The sequence below is a fragment of the Pinus tabuliformis genome, chromosome 5_1, assembly GCF_031772625.1.
Source record: "Pinus tabuliformis cultivar Carrire ecotype Pingquan chromosome 5_1, CPIR1, whole genome shotgun sequence".
In the NCBI taxonomy this organism is placed as follows: Eukaryota; Viridiplantae; Streptophyta; class Pinopsida; order Pinales; family Pinaceae; genus Pinus; species Pinus tabuliformis.
Window position 1 is genome coordinate 346,435,708 of NC_142305.1, and position 20,640 is coordinate 346,456,347.

General features: G+C 34.1%; 1 long non-coding RNA gene across 3 annotated transcripts; it reads right to left on the bottom strand.

Moving 5' to 3' along the window:
• Nucleotides 1–8,591: 8,591 nt before the first annotated feature.
• Nucleotides 8,592–12,513, bottom strand: LOC149164868 (uncharacterized). 3 transcript variants are annotated; one of them, XR_016260285.1, is made up of 5 exons: nt 11,889–12,513; nt 11,153–11,228; nt 9,798–9,929; nt 8,951–9,036; nt 8,592–8,800 (listed from the first exon to the last, which is right to left on the bottom strand). It is a non-coding gene; the product is annotated as an uncharacterized LOC149164868 (long non-coding RNA). The 3 variants fall into 3 exon arrangements; XR_016260284.1 differs by having other exon boundaries at nt 11,153–11,684; XR_016260283.1 differs by lacking the exons at nt 11,153–11,228; nt 11,889–12,513 and adding an exon at nt 11,027–11,051.
• Between the last annotated feature and the right edge of the window lie 8,127 nt (nt 12,514–20,640).

Genomic DNA, 20,640 nt, shown 5'->3' on the forward strand with positions numbered 1-20,640 from the left:
ACAATGGAGAAACCAGAGAAGAAGGAAGTACCAGATGACCATTCCTCAGTGAATCATGAAGGAGGAGGAGAAAAGCCTCCTAAACCTCCCTCTGCATATTCCAACGAAAATTTATTTTTCTTCCTCTTCTTGTCATTCTAGAAGTATAAAAACTCATAGAAATCCCCTTTTCAAATTAGATGCCAAATTTGATTTGTCTATGTTTAGTGGAGAAACTAATGCAAAAAAGCTAGATAACTATATCGGACAGGTTGAATTATACTGTCTCATATAACGAATCAAAGAAGTTGAAGCCAAGATCCAACTAGCATCCCTTCGATTGAGTGGCACTACTCTCATCTCGTGGGAAGGAAAGTTGTAGAAAGGTGGTAAGAGTAGTCGTAAACTTATTTCTTCTTGGTTTGAGTTTGTTTCTACTTTAGGAGGAAAATTTTACACATTGGGTTACAAACATAAGACTATGATGGAATGATAACATTTAAAACAAATTAAAGGTCAAAATGTTCAGAACTTTACAGAAGAGTTTAGGAAACAAGCATTAGCATTGAATATTCCCCTAGACACCCTTGAGACATTGATAAAATATATTAGCTCTTTTCTTAGTTATTTGCATCATTCAATGTTATTATTTGAGCCTAAAACTCTTGGTGAAACTAGTGTGAATGTTTTACATCTTAAAATAATAGGGAAGAATGAGCAAGAAGACCTCCTAAAAAGGGTAGAAACAACTAAGAGAAAAGAAGTAAATCTGTCTTGTACTCATTGTGAGAAATAAGGGCATGATGAGGAGAATTGCTGGAAATTGCATCTAGAATTAAGGCCAAAGAGGAATAAAAGAAAAGAGAAGAAAAAGATAGTTGCAATTGTGCAACAAGACCAAAAATTTGAACTAGAGGATGATGAGAAGATCAAAGCTGCTATATTGCAGGTTTTGAAGCAATTGACCTGGGATCAGACTCAGGTGATGAAATGAATATTGCAGCTCCTGGGATTGTAGAAGATGGAACTATTAGATTGGGTTCTAATTTAAGTGATGATACAAAGATATCAATAGATATTGTGCCGAATAAGCATTCCAAGATGATCAAGAAATTTTGGAGGAAAAAGAATCATTGTAGTCACTACAACAAGGAAGGACACCAGATAGCCACATGTCAGATACTCCATGTCCATAATGCACCTATGAAGGAACCAGTTGGTGAAGATGTTTAATAAGTGAATCAGCCATAGGGAGATGACCCATTCACTTTGTTGCGTGAGATATGGTTTTATGAGACATACTAGCTTATCATGGCCACATTTTGTAAATCGTATGTTACGAAATGATTGTAAAAGTGATGATGTGTTTCCATCACTTATGAAATGAAACATGATGATGGTTTGGATTCTTTTTGTTTGTAGATGGGGTGTTGGTTTCTATTATGATTATGTTGTAAACTTAACCAAAGAGTGTGTTGTAAACGCTTGGCAAGTATGGGGATTTCTTGGGTCATGATAGGTCTTGAATTTAAACATGTATTTTGCAAGATGTACTATAGGTTTGCATAAGATGCAAGTGTCGTTTCATCACTTATGAATATGAAGTACAAAGGTGAAGTAGAAGGAAGTGTGGCACGTTAGGGAACCTTTGTTTACATATGAGGGAGTAAAACAAATTGCAGATAGTGTTCATGATTTTGAGGACCAAAATATCCTCAATGGGGAGGAATGATCCAAGTGCTCCATAAATTAAAAGATGGCTCTAGAAAGGCTTAATTTTGGAAGTTCCTAAATCTCAAAAATATTGGCATCTAATTTACGAGCTTGTCATTAACATTCCAATGGCATAGACAACACTCGAATCTGAGTCTGTATGACCAACTTATCATAGTTTGAAGTTAACAAGTTAAACAAGAAAAGAGAGACCCACAACTTATCCTAGTCAATGAGTCAGGCCCACAAGCTTACATGGAAATCAAGTGTTGGGCTACTAGACTCTGACACATGGTGCTCTTTCATTAGTTTCTTGTACTGAATATCTATATATATATATATAATTCCATCAAAGACAAAAAAAAAAAAAAAAAAAATTATATAATTTTCAATCCTCATATAAAACAGAAACCATGCATACTAAAAATAGGATCATAACAAAAATCATTTCAAAACCATATTAAATAACCATCTAAATTATTTGGCGATGAATTATTGAAGGAGGTTATATGATTATGTATACCCCATATATATATGTTCCAAGTCAAAAAAAAGGCAATGAATATATGGTTATAAAGAACCATTCAAAAGCTAAATATTAAATGTTGTGGTTATAAAAATAGGTGGGCTATTATAACATAGTTATAACCATATGTTATGTTTATTGTAATTGGCAGCATATGAATCAGTTACAAAAAAGGATTTGGTGTACAATGTAATATGATTTTAACAAGGCCCCATAGCTAGCGTTCTTGCCAGTTTGTTTAATTATTGAAATTTGAAAAGTATGAAACAACAAAGATGTCTATTGTGTCTAGCGTTTTCAATCCAATGCACCTATTCCATCATTTTCTATGTAGATTTGGTTGTCTTTTGAAAAGTAAAATATCATTATTTTTAAAGTTAATATTACAATTAAAATATTTTAATATTAATTTTAGATTTTAAAGTTAATATTTTAATATTAGTTTTAAAAGATAATATTAATTCTAGCTTTTAATATCTTAAAAGTAATATTTTTTATTGTTGATATTTAAACTATTATTTCAATATTAATTTTAGATTTTAATATTAGTTTAACATGTAAACTAAAATAGATTACGAATTTTATGTTTTAATATTAAGTTTTAGTATTACTAAATAATAATATTAGGTTTAATAATAATATTAATATTAACATTGTTATTATTAATAATATTATTAATACATTATTACTGAATTATTTAATAATATTATTAGATGTAATAGGTTAATATATTTTATCAATTAATTAAAAAATTTGTTAATGTGGCTAACATAATTATTAATGACTAACGGTATTTAATCATATATAATAATTGTCAATTGTATTTCTTGTCTGTAAATATATTAAGCCATAATTAATCATTTATCAATGTATTAAGTCAAGTATTAATACTTTGATAATTAAATGTTTTTTTTAAATTCATTAAAATTTATAATCACATCATAAATTGTATGGCTAAATAAATAAATTTTAATTAAAAAATTGTTAAACTTCTCATATAAACACCCATTAAAACTACTTAATCACTGTTTCAATAGATTCTCAGTTCTCTCATCATCTTCATCATCAATGGCCTCAACAACAAGAGCCAAGAAAGGGAAGCTCAAAGGATGGTGTCGACACTGTTTATTAAACATCTTCCGGAGGCACTGCAGGCCGAAACATTGATGTACCTATTCTCTCACTATGGGACTTATGTGGTACGCCCCTGTGTTGCGGGCAGGTACTCCTACTTGTATAATTGGCATCACAACTCAATTTTCATTACAAGTCTGTATACTAGTTGCTTCAAATATGAGGAAAGCAAATTCCAGATCATATTGAAACATTAAGATTCATTTTTTAGTTAATGCAACTAGCTAGAATCTTTTTTGAACTTTACTCCTGCATGGCATAACTTCAAATGGGGAAGGCTAGTAGGGCTATCAGCCATTCTTAAACCCTTAGTTATTCAGCCTTTGTGCAATATTTTATTCTCATTCTTTAAATCCTTAGTTATTCAGCCTTTGTGCTATATTTTATTCTCATTCTTTACTGTTATTCTGGGAAATAGTATTGTTTCCTTTTTATGTATTTGGTAGTTGTTTTGAGATACTTGCACTTAGGACTAGATCATAGAACATAAACTTCCTTTGGTTTAGTTGTGCGCCACTCGAATATTTGTTGCAGAGTCGTATGAGCGGCTCAAACACTTCATTACGGAATAAGAGGGTCTAAAGATGAACCAATCAAATTTTTAATAAATAAGATTAATATATTTAAAAAAAATAAATTATTTTGAATAATTAAGATTAATATATTTAAAAAAAAATTTATTTAAGTTTTGTAAGGTAAATATTAAATATTTTAGTTTAATCTTTGGTCAAAAGATAAATTAATGGAAATACCACGCACCTGCCAGCAACAGGATAATAAAGAAAGATTTATATCATATATGGTATATGTTTTAATTCTCTAGTTACTAAACAAATTGGTTGATAGGTTTTTGGAGTTATTATGAGTAAGATTTGAATTTAATAAAGAAAGATTAAAATTTGTAAATATAAATGAAAAAGAATAATTTGAAATATATTTATTTATTCTCCTTTTGAAAAGATAAATACAAAAATCACATATAGTATAATGACAAATGACATTGAAATGCATTTGTCTATGGACCAGCGCAATGAGACATAGCAAGTAATATTATTTGCTTTAGAATACTTGGCCTTACGTTCACGTCTCAACCTGTGAAATTAGTATTCAATTTTGGATGCATTAAATAGTGGTATGATTTGCTTCTCACAAAAGTTGATATGCACATGATTGTTATTATCAGGTTTCATTTATTTTTATTATTCTTTTGTAATTATTGAAAAAATGTAGTGTTAATGACCAATCAATTAAAAGTAGTAGTGTTGTCTTTTTATGTATTTGGAAGTTGCTTTGAGATACATGCACCGACGGCTAGATTGCAGAACATAGACCTTTTTTTTTTTGGTTTACCTGCGCACCACTCAAATTTTTGGTGCAGAGTCGAAGGGCGGCTCAAACATTTTTGCTACAGAGTTGTACGAATTGCGGTTCAAAAACATCTTTACACAATAAAAGGATCTAAAGACTAACCAATCAAATAAATAATCAAATAAGATTAAAATATTTATGAAAATAAATTATTTAAGTTTTATAAGGTAAAGATTAAGTATTTTGTTTTTTTCAGAAAAAAAATCATCATAGATTATATTAAAAAAATATAAAAATCTAAATACATAGAAAAAAGCCAATCAGATTCTTGATATTGTTAAAATTTCAAGTGAGTCCAAACTACTGATTACCAAATACTGTAAAATACCAAGCTACTGATTACCAGATACTGTTAAATATTTTAGTTTACTAAATTGTCGAAAGATAAGTTAATTGAAAGTCCACGCAATATCAATTGCGTTATAGCCCTGCCAGCGTCAGGATAATAACCGTTTTTTTTGGTTATATATATAAGAATTCCTGTAATGGGATTTGACCAAGGGAGGACGCCGTAACAGCCAGGCATTTTTCCATTAGACCGTGGGGCGGGACTTTTGTTTGTCTACCACTGCCTTGTATTAAAAAACACCTTGTCATTTGACGGAACAACGGAACCAAGCCGAGATGAACCATGAGCAGAACTTTGCATTATGAAACAATGACGGGCACATTTTCCAAGAGCATCTTCAGAGAATATTTTAAAGGCATATTTCACTGTGTATTGTTATACAAAATTTTTAGGAATTTTTTAGATTCTTAGAGCTGATTTTTGACAGAGTTAGAAATATGTCAAGTTTATACTCAGATTGATCAGAATATTACCAAGACTCTGATGGTGTAGAAGGTTTTTTTATCTGAGCATAAAAACTTAAGTCAAACTGTAGAAAATAATCTTTGTGGAAGTGTAAGGAATCTTTAAGATTCCTTTGAGACCTGAAAATAACAGTTGTAGAAGAAGGTCGATTTTATACTCATTCTTCTTAGTTTTTTGCAAGGAACATGGTGGTCTGATCAGATCCTTCATTTGAGCATCCAAATTCTAGTGAATACATGAGAAGGAATGGTAGAGATTTTGGCCGAAGCCGAAAGGGGTCTAGTTGACAGTCAATTTTCATGATTTTTACTCAAGAATTTAATGGTAAAGTCCATTTCTTCATAAAATGTGTGCATTTTCAGGCCATCCTAGAAATGGAAGTATAAGGTGTTTTTTTTACATGAATTTTATTTGATTTCGTCGAAGATTAATGAAAGATGCCTCCCCACATTGAGAAGGGCCCATTGACGTAACCCACAATGGGTGAATTCCGTTGTCAACTTTTTTTTTTTTTATCTTTGATTCTTATCGTTGGCATTTATTTCTGCTTCCTTTATGTGTATGCGTATTACGGTTACATGCCTTTAGCAAGATATTTTGTATACATCCTTGAAGTGAAAAGATTCGGATCAGTGCCAACCCCTGGCTCTAAGAACTAGTAAGTCAACCATAAGCCTCTAGAGTGTTTGTCCCAACCTAAAGGCTCTAGGAACTAGTAACTCAATCCATTTTGTTCTAGGGGTGCAGAGCGTTTGTTCCAATCCAGAGCCATAGGGAAATAGAGAAACATTTAAAAACACAAATCAAGAACCCACTACACCAGGGTTATCTAGGAAATAGCAAGTCAAGGTTGAAACCACTTGTCAATCCAAGAAAATCTCCATGCAATTGACAAGACATAACCAAGGAACCACATGCATATACCATGCATCCAAAAATCAACATGCTAAATCTCATATGCACACTGTAACCTACAATCCACAACTAATTTTTGTCATTACTTGTCATTGTAAAAACTTTCTCTTATGCAACCTTGCTTTCCTTGATTGCTTGTCCAAGTGCTTGTTTCCTCTCCTTTTTTGGTCGTGATCAAAATATGTGGAAAGGTTGTCAATTGATTCTCATGTGTCCTCTTATCATTAATGTCTAGTCTCTTCCTTTCCTTTTTCCTTCTTCTTTCATTTTCCTTCATTTTCTCTCTAATTTCTCTTGCATGCAAATTTGTGTCTATTCACCTTCTTTTTCTCCTACTTTCCTTATTTCTCATAATTAAATGCCAATTATTGTCTCTTTTCATTTCCAACTTCCTTTTTCAATTTCCATAGCCATTATTACATCATAAGTCATGCCCAATAAAAATGTTTTCCCACCATTCAGCTTGGAATACATGTCCCACGACCTTGGTCTTATTTTATTTACATGGAAAATCAATGAGAGCATGTTACAATTAAATTCAAAGTCTTATTCACAGTCTAGAAATGAATTTTCAAAAGATTAAATTTGGGTCAAAAATAATCTCTAAGAGCCAAGTCAATTGTGCTTGTCAAGTCAGCCCTTTCGAGGTATAGACACCCATTTGACTTACTCTGGGCAACTGTAAATAAAGATAAGTTGAGCTCATTTTGGAGACAAAATTTTGTGGCATCTATTAATTTTTTCCTTTGTGGTAGAACAAGAAAAATGAGCGAAGTTAAGAAGAAAAAAGGCAAAGGATGAATTTTGTTCTTTATTGAAGCTCACATGTCTCTTCATTGGTATATTGAAGGTTGTTGCTAGTGTTGAACTTATTGCTATACCTGATAATGTGCTTGATGTTGTGTCTATTGATGAAATTATTTATTCAAGGAGGGTTCAATTGGGCTTCCTTAAGGGTTGAAGTCTTATCTTGGTCTTGGATATCTCACTTTGATCTAATTCTATGAGAAGATGGTTTTCTGTGTTTTACTCCTTATGGAATTTTGCCTTGGGTTGGAGCCTAATTTCTTGTATTCTCTGTCTCTTATGATCTTCATATTTTGTTAATTTTTTTAGTAATTACTTGATGAAGGTAGAATATAAATTTGATAAGAAGCCAAAAAACCTTCACAAATAATTATCATGGTAAAAAAATCTATCTAATTTTCATGCATCTTGATTTCTCAACAACCCCTTAAATATTTCATTCCACTTTGTGCTGCACATTACGAAACTCCACAATAAAAGCGAATGTCCACCCATGGTCCAAGAGGGCGGAACATCACCCTCTTTTTGTGCATGGGATGGTAGTGCCCTCGTCATCACCCTCCATTCCACACGTCTCTAGTCACGACATATAGGGAATAATAAATGTATTTTTTTTTACTATACATATAGATTGTAAATTCTAAGCAAATTAAAATTAAAATTTATAATGAAAGTGAAAATAAATTACCTAACGTCTCCCATGTTTTAAAAAATAAAACAAGAGAAGCTGCATCGCAGCAAGTCCCTGCCAAGTTACTTTTACAAGTTAAAATTATAAGAATATAAAGTTATTAAAGAGTTGCCCAGCAACAATTTACATTATAATTCTTTTAAGCATCAGTAGCATCAGCTGCAGTTTCTTGTGTGAAAGATCCACGAGCAGCTGCATATCCATACCGTGCGTTATACCAAACTTACCGCAACGAAAATGGTTACAAGGTGAAAATGACCTATATTTTCTTAACCAAATGCACAATACACATAGGGAAATACTTGACTACGGCAGGTATAGTAAGGAAAACAGTTAGAAGGTGAAAATGACATATATTTTCTTAACGAAATGCACAATACACATTGGGAAATAATTGAACGTGTGAAGGATGAGAAAATGGCGTGCCATTGTAAACTGTAGAAATGGCAATGGTCAAATAGAATTGGGGAATCGAGCTGAAGCTGCGGTTTCAATTCTATCCACATCCCGAAGGTGCAACGATACTACATACCCTGGCAGACAGTGCCACAAGGTTGAAAGCTCTTAGTTGAAGCTAAGACAGGAGAAACAAATGCGAAACAAATTAACAATACAGCTCTGTTACTGAAAAGCTAAAGCGCACGCTTTCGCAATTCAGTACTGATTTCTTTTGAGAACTTCCCTCAATTTGTGAAGCAGTTGACTCAGATTTGTCTCTCACTTGATCCTTGGTTGTAATTGTTACCGAAGAAGCACACTGAATAGTAAATGGTTTCACAGATTTCTGTATACGCTCTTTCATCTCATCTGCTGCATCTTTATCTCTAAAACCAAAGCCACGAAAACTTTCATTCTGCAAATCAATGAGTGCAACCGTTATCATAAATGAAAGCATTCCAGAGTCCAAACTAAGCATCCAAATGTTGATATCACAGATTTTACATGGAGCATTATGTGTATGTTAGAAACATTAGAAGAAAACCTTGAAAAAGGTAGTATCTACCTCTTGGCGAATTACAAAGAATCTCTCTACAGGAACACTAATTGCATCTGGCTTGCGCACTGTATGCTAAAAAGGACTTGACCATCCTACAGTCATTCTCAAATTTTAAGTCAGAATCATTTAGGAAATAAGTATTTGCAATTAAATGTTGACGAACCATAAGCCTCAAGATTTTGTTTTATATGGACAACGTACTTTCAAATAAAAGAGATTCTACAGCACAGCAAGACTATGAGTGATTCCAAAAGTGGCCAGACACCTGTTTTATCTTTAGACATTTAGGTCTATAACATATTTAGCTCCATGGAAGGCAAAGATAGAGGACATGCCAGAAACTGAACCAGCAGAAAGTTTTGTAGAACATAATATTAGAGAGTAAAAATAAGGCTAATAGTACTGGCGACATGAAAATTAATGGACCACAAACACAAAGTTGCAATTGCGAATCAAGATAACAAAACTTAAGAATTAGATAATAAAAAGAAGATTTACGAAACCAAGATATTAGAAACCATCAACAGGAACAATGTAGCACTTTGAGCGAACCTGGTCACTAGGGGCAAACTCTAATTTTGTAAAGCATTATCCAGAGGAATGGAAAGGCTTCCTATGCTGCTAGAATTAGAAAATATCAAAATCCCAGTATGATGCAAATTTCCACATAGTCAGTGTCTACTGGCTCTGTAGATATACTTCTCAGAAGTGCAAAATGGCAGAAATAACTCATAAAAATGGCTAATGAAAAGAAGCACCTAGAGAGCACAGTCAAGGAATGCGAGCAAAACAAGAAAACTAGTACACTAGTTTTAGAACCAAATCAGATATTTGATCTCGAATTAAAACTCACAAGCAAATCATTGAGTTGAAAATGAAGTACAGCGCCACCGAGTGGTTTCATGTGAAGTTCCCCCACAGTTCGACTGTTCTGCCAAGAAGCACTGCCTCGAGCTGCCTCGAACAAGGCCACTGGACACCTTGCCTGTGTAGAGTCCAACAATCATAAGTCAATTTCCCTCAGCAAGTTTCACCTTTGATATTTCAGTTTCTACATATATAAAAATTAATTACTACATTCAGTTTCCTGCATAATGAAGAACTTCAAGCAATGGCAAGGTGTCTTCTAACAAGGTTTTTATTTTTCAGAGGACCAGGCAGGAAGTCGCATGCATTGTGTTTGATATTGGTCACATTTAAAATCAAGACCAAAGTATGTCAATGTCAAAGTACTGAAAAGTGGGTCAGAGGAATTCTTAATAAAATTTTAGAGGAATTTTTAATAAGACTAAGTATATCTGAGGATGTAAATATCCGGAACAGAGGAAAACAAATGGTGTCGCTTTTTTATCACTGGTATAGATTGGCCAAAATATTGCCCTAACAGAACTGGTCATGTAAATACGATAGGTCATTTTAATGTCATAGAAAAGAAAACACAATTCACAAACTGGATCAATTCAGCACAAACAGAAATGGGAAAATATTGCGTACCTTGAATGTTTGGCCACAATTAATCATAATGTGAAAAGATCAAACAGGTTGCTGTAAAGTACAGCAAGAAAGCAGGTTTTCCATGATAATTGACTAGTCTGTCTCCCAACCTTGATAGGATTGCTATCCTTATAGGGTTATACAATTTCAGACAAAAATGCTACAGTTACCCTAAGATCCTCTACAGATAATTAAGAGAGACAAGGCTTCAAATAACCTTTCTCCCTCATCTAGTTTATTCATCTCAAACACAATACTGTCTTTTGATTCCACCGAATAATAGTTTAAGTCTGTTCTATATAAGAAAAATTGAACACCTTTATTGCTTATTTAAAATTTGCAGCATTATAAGGTCAGAGGTAGAAAATTGTCAGAAAGTTTACCCCGCAGATCAATGCATTTACTATTCCAAGCCTCTGAGGACAACCGATGAAAACTTCATTTCAGACACTTTACTAGCCCCAAAATTCTATGCTCGGAAACTACAGAGGGAAACCGAACCATGGAAACCCATATGCTTTCTGCGATTTTTAGAAGCACCCGCCATTTTAAAAGTTTACAGGTGGACCTGAGAAAATCAATACTTACCACATATGTCGGAGGCCACCCAAGAAACCCACCAAACGAACATGCAGCAAAACATAATCAACGAAATGACAGAATTTAATACAGGAATTTTAACCCAACCTGGCAAAAACAAGAAAATATACTTACATGTATCTCAATATTATGGCCGGATCCTCCTCCGCTTGTCCAACAAAAGTAAGCTCTCAACTGTACCAGCTCTCAACTAAGAAACGACAATGCAACATCAAATTTCAAATTTAAATAAAAATAAGAAAATCAACCGATGTCAATAAAAATAAAAATGAAAGTCGAAACTTTTATCCACCTTGTGGGCCCTACATGACGGCCAAGTGCCTAACACCTATCTCCCTAGCATAACACATGCAAGCTATACAGCAGGCCACCTAAGGTGGCATCAGGTTAACAGCTGTGATCAGGGAGATTGAAACCTGAAACCTGGGCACTGTAGCTGGGTGGAATACTACTACTCAAGTCCATCCTCTTCCTGGATTGAAGAAACCCACAAACGCATATTTGAAAAATCGATGGTTGCAGACCTAGACCTAGAGTGGAATCCTTCAGCAGAAGGAGTTGTCTCCCCAGGATGCTGCTGTGATCATTCAGACCTGCTTTCGGGAATATCTGGTTCGTCGTTCCCAAAACCTTCGAAAGAATTGCGCTGAAGACAGTTGAAAAATGTGAGGCAGTCTAGGTTTTGAGATTTAGAATAGATTTCGAAATTTCAATTTTCGTTTATTTCTATGAAAATAACGGCGTTTTGTAACTCATCTTTGCCCATACGCTTATAGACGACCATAACGAACTATGGCGGTACTAATTTAAGTCAAACAGAAACTGAAATTTCTAGATGTGATTGAAGTACCTGATACCGTGAAGTAGGGAGCTTTTCAAGAGATGGGCGAACTTTCATTGTAGGCCTCGCTCAAAGTAGAAGAGCCCGTTCCCTCCATTTTCGATTCCTTCGGTTGAACCTATCGTCGAAGAAGAGGTAATTCTTTCACAGAAAGTATTTGAAGTGAGCTGTGGCACGTAGGTATTTACGTAACTATTCACCACACCCAAACGCCTCAAGGTCTCATCGAAGAAACGAGACACGCAGTAGATTTCACAAGGATCTGTGCAGAAGCTGTGATGGGCTTCATAGCTGTGGCCACGGACGAAGATGAACAGAACAGACCCTGTCGAGGCTCTGAGAAAAACCAGAACGGGGTTTTGAGCACAGAGGTGTTGATATTGGGGCCTCTGCTGATGCACCTGAATCAATTGGATCAACGGAGGCTAGGTGAAATGCGGGTGATACCTTTGCTTTCGACTCTAGTGGTGCTCCGGCCCCCCGCCTTCGCTAGAACAAGGACCCTGTCGAGGCTCTGAGAAAAACCAGAAGAATGAAACTGTCGAGGGGTTTTGCGCACAGAGGTGTTGATATTGGGGCCTCTGCTGAGCCGGTAGGCGGACACCTCCCGCCATGCAACCCTTTACCATATGGCGGACACCTGCACAACAGGGACTAACAAACCTTACCATATGTATGCCGTTCGGATATCATACGAAATAACATTAAACATTAGCCAATTAATCTTAGCATTAAGAGCAAACCGCTAACGGTCAGGCCCTGTTCATTGTGCCTAAATAGCAATTTAGGCTATGGTCGGGCCTCTTCCGCCTCGGGAAGAGGCCAAATAAGATGGCGAAGGTAAAGTCAACTCAAGTCAACTCCAAACTTTACAATATAAATGCAAATAACATACGAAAAGTTTGCAAATTAATGCTAACTGGGCTCCGAACGGTTACTATAGTCCCTGCCGGATGCCAGATGGCAGGGACTAATAAAGCATCTTAAAATTGGATAGGAACATGTAATTTCTTATGTATTGGGTTTTCTCCATAAGATGATTTTTATATTTTCATTATGTTATAATTTCTTAATATATAGTTAAGAACAATACCATAACTTTTAATAAAATGGACTTAATATATAGTTAAGAACAATACCATAAATTTTAATAAAATGGACAAAACTAATTAGAATAAATTATTGAATAAAAATGGTAATCTTAAAGTTAATTTTAATCCAAAATAAAATAGTAAAATATTATAGCAATTTCATTTTTGTGGGGTGAATTTTATTAATTGAAAAAGTAGAGGTTTACATAGTGGATTACAAAAGTTATGTCAGTCTCTCAAATGGAATATCATACCATAGCCACAAATATGCTCTCCTTAGGGGGGAGAGAGACATCTGAAGTATAAGGGAAACATAAGTAACTAAACCAATATTGAGGGACTGACTTAATTGGACTTGTACAAAAGTTTCTATAAAAATGAAATCATAAAATAGAATTATGTCATAATTATACTAAGGAATTAGAATCAAATTCTTCCACTGGGATAGGAGTTGTTGGATTCGTTGGATGTCTTCCTGCTACTAAAGGAATACCAACATGCTACTTCATCCTCTCCATCCATCTATCAAGATTCATCATGTGTTTGTGTAGGTGATCAAGGGATTGGAGGATGTCCGTACGAGATTCTTGGTGGTCCAACAAAGTTTGTCCCAATAGAAATATCATTTGCCAATATGAGTCTATTGTATGCATATACTAATTTAAACTGACGCCTCGTATGACTAGTGTCAGAGATCTAATATGCTCATTCAGTGAGAACTCCAGTATTTGAAAAGGAGGCTTTATGGGAAGAGGCCTCCCCCTTTGATCTAGTAATTTCTTCCTATACATGGGATGGAGTAAGATCTTGATAAAAAGCAACAAAATCCTCAATCCTTTGGTGCAAGTGGGTATGTTGTTGATGCACCTACTCAGGGTAATAAGAAGCCCCCCTGACTCTAACCTGTTGACGCAGGATGGAATATTTGACACCTATAATCCCAATTATGAACCTCGTTCCACACTGGTCAGGAGGAGACTAAGAAAAACATGACCACTCCAATCTACTACAGTGAGCATCTAAGAAATGAATGGTACCTTGACCTACCAAAATAACAACCTTCCCAACCAGGCACAATAATAAGGAAGAAAGTAATTTATGTACACAACACCAAACTTTTCTACTCCCAACAACACATTGATAAGAATGCCACCATGCATGCAAAGAAGACCCAATATCACCAATCAGGGAGAATGAAGACACAAGATTATGTGCTTGAAAGAGGGATAAAACTAGACCCGGAGATAAAAGTGTTTCACCAACCAAAACTCAACCCACCCCCTAAACCAAGGCCATTTACAAAGATAATATTGACTCCAATAGGACACAATTTCATGGCCGTAGAGTATGAAAGTAACTGAACCCACCAACAAAATAGCCCAAGCATGTCCAAGATAGAGAAAAACCTCCTTAGCCATCGAAGGTCCACCCAAAATGCATCCTTCATGTGGTGGGTAAATCAATGAAGGAAACCAACCACTGTACCCGGTCCAAAAAATTACAAATGGCTCAAAACCACCATATGAACTAAAAAAGCTATAACTGCAATCACACAAAATGATCCAAAATGACAATAGAGATCACCTGGCACAGGGGATGGAAAACTCCATCTTGTTAGCCTTGGAAAAAATAGAAACAATAGCCAACATTTTTATTTCACCAAATTCAAACAAGAATGGTTGCATATTACCTTGATGAGACATGGATTCCCATAATTGATGCACTAGTAAATTTTTTCTCTTACCCATATAGTCCTCTAAGCTTGAGGAAAAGTCTCATTCATTCACGTGTAAGTAAGCTATTGAGTGAAAGTTGCTTCAAAGCAACAAATTATTCCATGGTTGTTCTCTACCCAATGCCATGCATTCCTTTTGCCTTCATTTCACTATATTTTCTTGTTGACCCAAGATTTATAAATGCTAAGGTCATCATGACAACTTTCCTCTCCACATCCATCAATCTATCGAATAGATCACCATATTGGTCCTTCATCAACGTCATTAAAAGCTTATTAATGAGTCGTATGCCCAAATTTATACTTATCAAGGACACATTTACTTTGTCTCCTTACTCATTAGCTAAGTGGGGTGGTAACAACACACCCATCTACCCTAGAATGTCAACCCATGTAGAAAGAAATGTATAACAATTTACTTATGATTGAGTTCTACTATTAAATATTTAAATTAAAAAATAATATAGAAATCCCAAAATGATATCTAATATAAAAAATTATTTGTTTATTTAATTTTAGTCAACCTATAATATTAATAATAAATTGAATAATATTAATATAAATTGATTTTAATTGTAAGTTTTTTTTTTTAATAATTTAAATTGTTTTAAATATATTTCATATTTAATAATTTTAAATAAAATAAATTTATGTTATATATATATCTATATATATATATATATATATATATATATATATATATATATATATATATATATATATATATATATATATATATATAGATATACACTAAAGTTTTCAATATAATTTATTATATTAATCTTATTATAATTTAACCACGAGTGGAACTCTGCATTATGAAAAAATGACGGGCACATCTTCCAAGAGCATCTTCAGAGAATATTTTAAAGGAATATTTCATTGTGTATTGTTATACAAAATTTTAGAGGAATCTTTTAGATTCCTTAGAGCTGATTTTGATAGTTAGAAATATGTCAAGTCTATATTCAGATTGATCAGAATTTTGCCAAGAACCTGATGATGCAAAAGGCTTTCTGATCTGAGTATAAAACCTTAAGTCAAACAACAGAAAATAATCTTTCTGGAACCTTAAGGAATATTTAAGATTCCCTGGAGACCTGAAAATGATAGTTTTAGAACAAGGTCGACTTTATACTCATTCTTCTCAGTTTTTTCCAAGGGACATGATGGTGTGATCAGATCCTTCATCTGAGCATCCAAATTCCAGTCACCACATCAGAAAGAATCTTTGGGGAATCTTTGAGATTCTTGAGGGTCTAGATTTTGACCGAAGCCAAAAGGGGTCCAGTTTACAGTCAGTTTTCATGATTTTTAACCAGGAATTCAACGGTGAAGTCCATATCTTCAGAAGATGTGTGCATTTTCAGACCATCCCCAGAAATGGAGGTATAAGGTGTCTTTTGTACATGCATGTAATTTTATTTTGCCGAAGATTAATGAGGGATGCCTCCCCACATTGAGCAGGGCCCGAAGACGCAACCCACAATGGGTGAACTCCGTTGTCAACCTTTTTTTTGTCTTTGATTCTTATCGTTGTGGTTTATTTCTACTTCCTTTATGTGTATTCATCTTATGGTTACAAGCCTTTAAAAATAAATTTTGTATACATCTTTGAAGTGAAAAGATTTTGATCAGTTCCAACCCCTGGCTCTAGGGACTAGTAACACAACCCATAAGGCTCCAAACTCTTTGTCCCAACCTAAAGTCTCCTGGAACTAGTAACTCAATCCATGTTGTTCTAGGGTTGCAAAGCATTTTTTCCAATCCAGAGCCATAGGGAAATAGAGAAACAATTAAAAACGCAAATTGAGAACCCACTACACCATGGTTATCTAGGCAATAGCAAGTCAAGTTTGAAACCACTGTCAATCCAAGCAAATCTCCATGCAAATGAAATGACATGACCAAGGAACCACATGCATATACCATGCATCCAAAAATCAACATGCTAAATCTCATATGCACATTGTAACCTATAATTCACAACTAATTTTTGTGTTTACTTACCATTGTAAAAACTTTCTCTTGTGCAGCTTTACTTTCCTTGCTTACTTGGCCAAGTTCTCATTTCCTCTCCTTTTTGGGTCTTAATCAAAATATGAGGAAAGGTTTTCAACTGATTCTCATGTGTCCTCTTATCATTAATGTCTAGTGTCTTCCTTTCCTTTTTCCTTTTTCTTTCATTTTCCTTCATTTTATCTTTAATTTCTCTTGCATGCAAATTTGTGTCTATTCACCTTCTTTTTCTCCTACTTTCCTTATTTCTCATAATTAAATGTGAATTCTTGCATCTTTTCATTTTCGTCTTCCTTTTCCAATTTCCATAGCCATTATTACACCATAAGTCATGCCCACTAAATTTTTTTCCCCCCATTCCGCTTCGAATACATGTCCCATGACCTTGGTCTTATTTTATTTACATGGAAAATCAACTAGGGCATGTTACAATCAAATTCAAAGTCTTATTCATAGCCTAGAAAATAATTTTCAAAAGACGAAATTTGGGTCAAAAATCATTTCTAGAAGCCAATTCAATTGTGCTTGTCAAGTCAACCCTTCCTAGGAATAGACACCCATTCGAATTACTTTGGAAAAGTGTAAATAAGGATAAGTTGAGCTCATTTTGGAGACAAAATTTTGTGGCATCTATTAATTTATTCCTTTGTGATAGAACAAAAAAAATGAGCGAAGTTAAGAAGAAAAAAGGGAGAGGATGAATTTTGTTCTTTATTGAAGCTCACGTGTCTCTTGATTGGTATATTGAAGGTGTTGCTAGTGTTGAACTTGTTGCTTACTTGATAATGTGCTTGATGTTGTGTCTATTGATGAGATTATTTATTCAAGGAGGGTTCAATTGGGCTGCCTAAAGGGTTGAAGTCTTATCTTGGTCTTGCATATCTCACTTTGATCTAATTCTATAAGAAGAGGGTTTTTTGGGTTTTACTCCTTATGGGGTTTTGCCTGGGATTGGAGCCTAATTTATTGTGTTCTCTGTCTCTTACGAGCTTCATATTTTGCTAATTTTTTTAGTAATTACTTGATTAAGGTAGAATATAAATTTAATAAGAAGCAAAAAAACGTTCACAAATAATTATCATGGCAGAGAAATCTATCTAATCTTCATGCATCTTTATTTCTCAACAATCCCTTCAATAGTTCATTCCACTTTGCGTTGTACATTACCAAAATCCACATTAAAAGTGAATGTCCACCCATGGTCCAAGAGGGTGGCACATCATCCTCTTTTTGTGCATGGGATGGTAGTGTCCTTGTCCTCACCCTCCATTCCACGCATCTCTAGTCATGAGATCTAGGGAATAATAAATGTAATTTTTTTTTACTATACATATAGATTGTAAATTCTAAACAAATTAAAATTGAAATTTATAATTAAACTCAAAATAAATTGCCTAACCTCTCCCATGATTTAAAACATAAAATAAAGCATCTTAAAATTGGATAATAACATGTAATTTCTTATGATACAATTGGACTTTCTCTATAAGATGATTTTTATATTTTCATTATGTTATAATTTCTTAATATATAGTTAAGAACAATGCCATAACTTTTAATAAAATGGACATAATATATACCATAACTTTTAATAAAATGGACAAAACTAATTAGAATAAATCATTGAATAAAAATGGTAATCTTAAAGTTAATCTTAATCCAATCTAAAATAGTAAAATATTATAGCAATTTCATTTTTGTGGGGTGAATTTTATTAATTGAAAAAATAGATGTTTACATAGTGGATTACAAAAAGTTATGTCAGTCTCTTAAAGTGAATATCATACCATAGCCAAAAAATTTCTCTCCTTAGGGGGGAGAGAGACATCTGAAGTATAAGGGAAACATAAGTAACTAAACCAATATTGAGGGACTGACTTAATTGGCCTTGTACAAAAGTATCTATAAAAATGAAATCATAAAATAGAATTATGTCATCATTATACTAAGGGATTAGAACCAAATTCTTCCACTAGGATAGGAGTTCTTGGATTTGTTGGATGTCTTCTTGCTACTAGATGAATACCAACATGCTACTTCATCCTCTCCATCCATCTATCGAGAATCATCATGTGTGTGTGTAGGTGATCAATGGATTGGAGGATGTCCATATGAGATTCCTGGTGGTCCAACAAAGTTTGTCCCAATAGAAATTTCATTTTCCAATATGAGTCTATTGTATGCATATATTAATTAAACTGACCCATCGTATGACTAGTGTCAGAGATCTAATATGCCCATTCAGTTAGAAATTTAGTATTTAAAAGGGAGGTTCTATGGGAAGAGGCCTCCCCCTTTGATCTAGTAAGTTCTTCCTATACATGGATGGAGTAAGATATCGATAAAAAGCAACAAAATCCTCAATCCTTTGGTGTAGGTGAGTAGTTGTTGATGCACCTACACATTGTAATAAGAAGCCCCCCTGACTCTAACCTAATGATGCAGGATGTAATATTTGACACCTATAATCCCAATTACGAACCTCGTTCCACACTGGTCGGGAGGAGACCAATAAAAACACAACCACTCCAATCTACCACAGCGAGCATCTAGGAACTGAATGGTACCTTGACCTACCAAAATAACAGCTTTCCCAACCAGGCACAATAACAAGGAAGAAAGTAATTTCTATACGTAACACCAAACTTTTCTACTCCCAACAACACATTGATAAGAATGCCACCATGCACGCAAATAAGACCCAATATCACCAATCATTTAGAATAAAGACACACAATTATGTTCTTGAAAGAGGGATAAAACTAGACCCAAAGATAAAAGTATTTCACCAACCAAAACTCAACCCACCACCTAAACCAAGGCCATTTACCAAGATAACATTGACTCCAAGAGGACACAATTTCATGGCCACAGAGTATGAAAGTACTTGAACCCACGAACAAAATAGCCCAAGCATGTCCAAGGTAGAGAGAAACCTCCTTAGCCACCGAAGGTCCACCCAAAAACCAACCTTCATGTGGTGGGTAAACCAATGAAGGAAACCAACCACTATATCATGTCCAAAAAATTAGAATAACATCAAAACCTCCATATGAACTAAAAAAGCTATAACTACAATAACACAAAATGATCCAAAATAACAATAGAGATCACCTGGCATGGGAGATGGAAAACTCCATCTTGTTAGGCTTGGAAAAAATAGAAATAATAGCCAACATTTTTCTTTCACCAAATTCAAACTAGAATGGTTGCATACCTTGATGAGACATGGATTCCCATAATTGATGCACTAGTAAAAAATTTCTCTTATCCATATAGTCCTCTAAGCTTGAGGAAAAGTCCCATTCATTCGCGGGTAAGTAAGCTATTGAGTGAAAAAAGCTTCAAAGCAACCAATTATTCTATGGTTGTTCTCTATCCAATGCCATGCATTCCTTCTACCTTCGTCTTCACTATATTTTCTTGTTGAAACTTGTTCCCCCCCATCCGCTACTAGGAGCATTGTAAATGACCCAAGATTTATCAATGCTAAGACCTTCATGATAACTTTCCTCTCCACATCCATCAATCTATCAAATAGACCACCACATTGCTCCTTCATCAACGTCATTAAAATCTTATTAATGAGTCATATGCCCAAATTTATACTTGTCAAGCACACATTACTATGTCCCCTGACTCGTAACTAAGTGGGGTGGTAGCAACACACCCATCTACCCTTGAATGTCAACCCATTTAGAAAGAAATGTATAACAATTTACTTACGATTGACTTTTACTAATAAATATTTACATTAAAAAATAACATAGTATTTTTTTGTTTATTTAATTTTAATCAACCTATAATATTAATAATAAATTGAATAATATTAATATAAATTAATTTAAATTTAAATTTAAATTGTTGTAAATATATTTCATATTTAATAAATTTTAAATAAAATAAATTTAAGTTA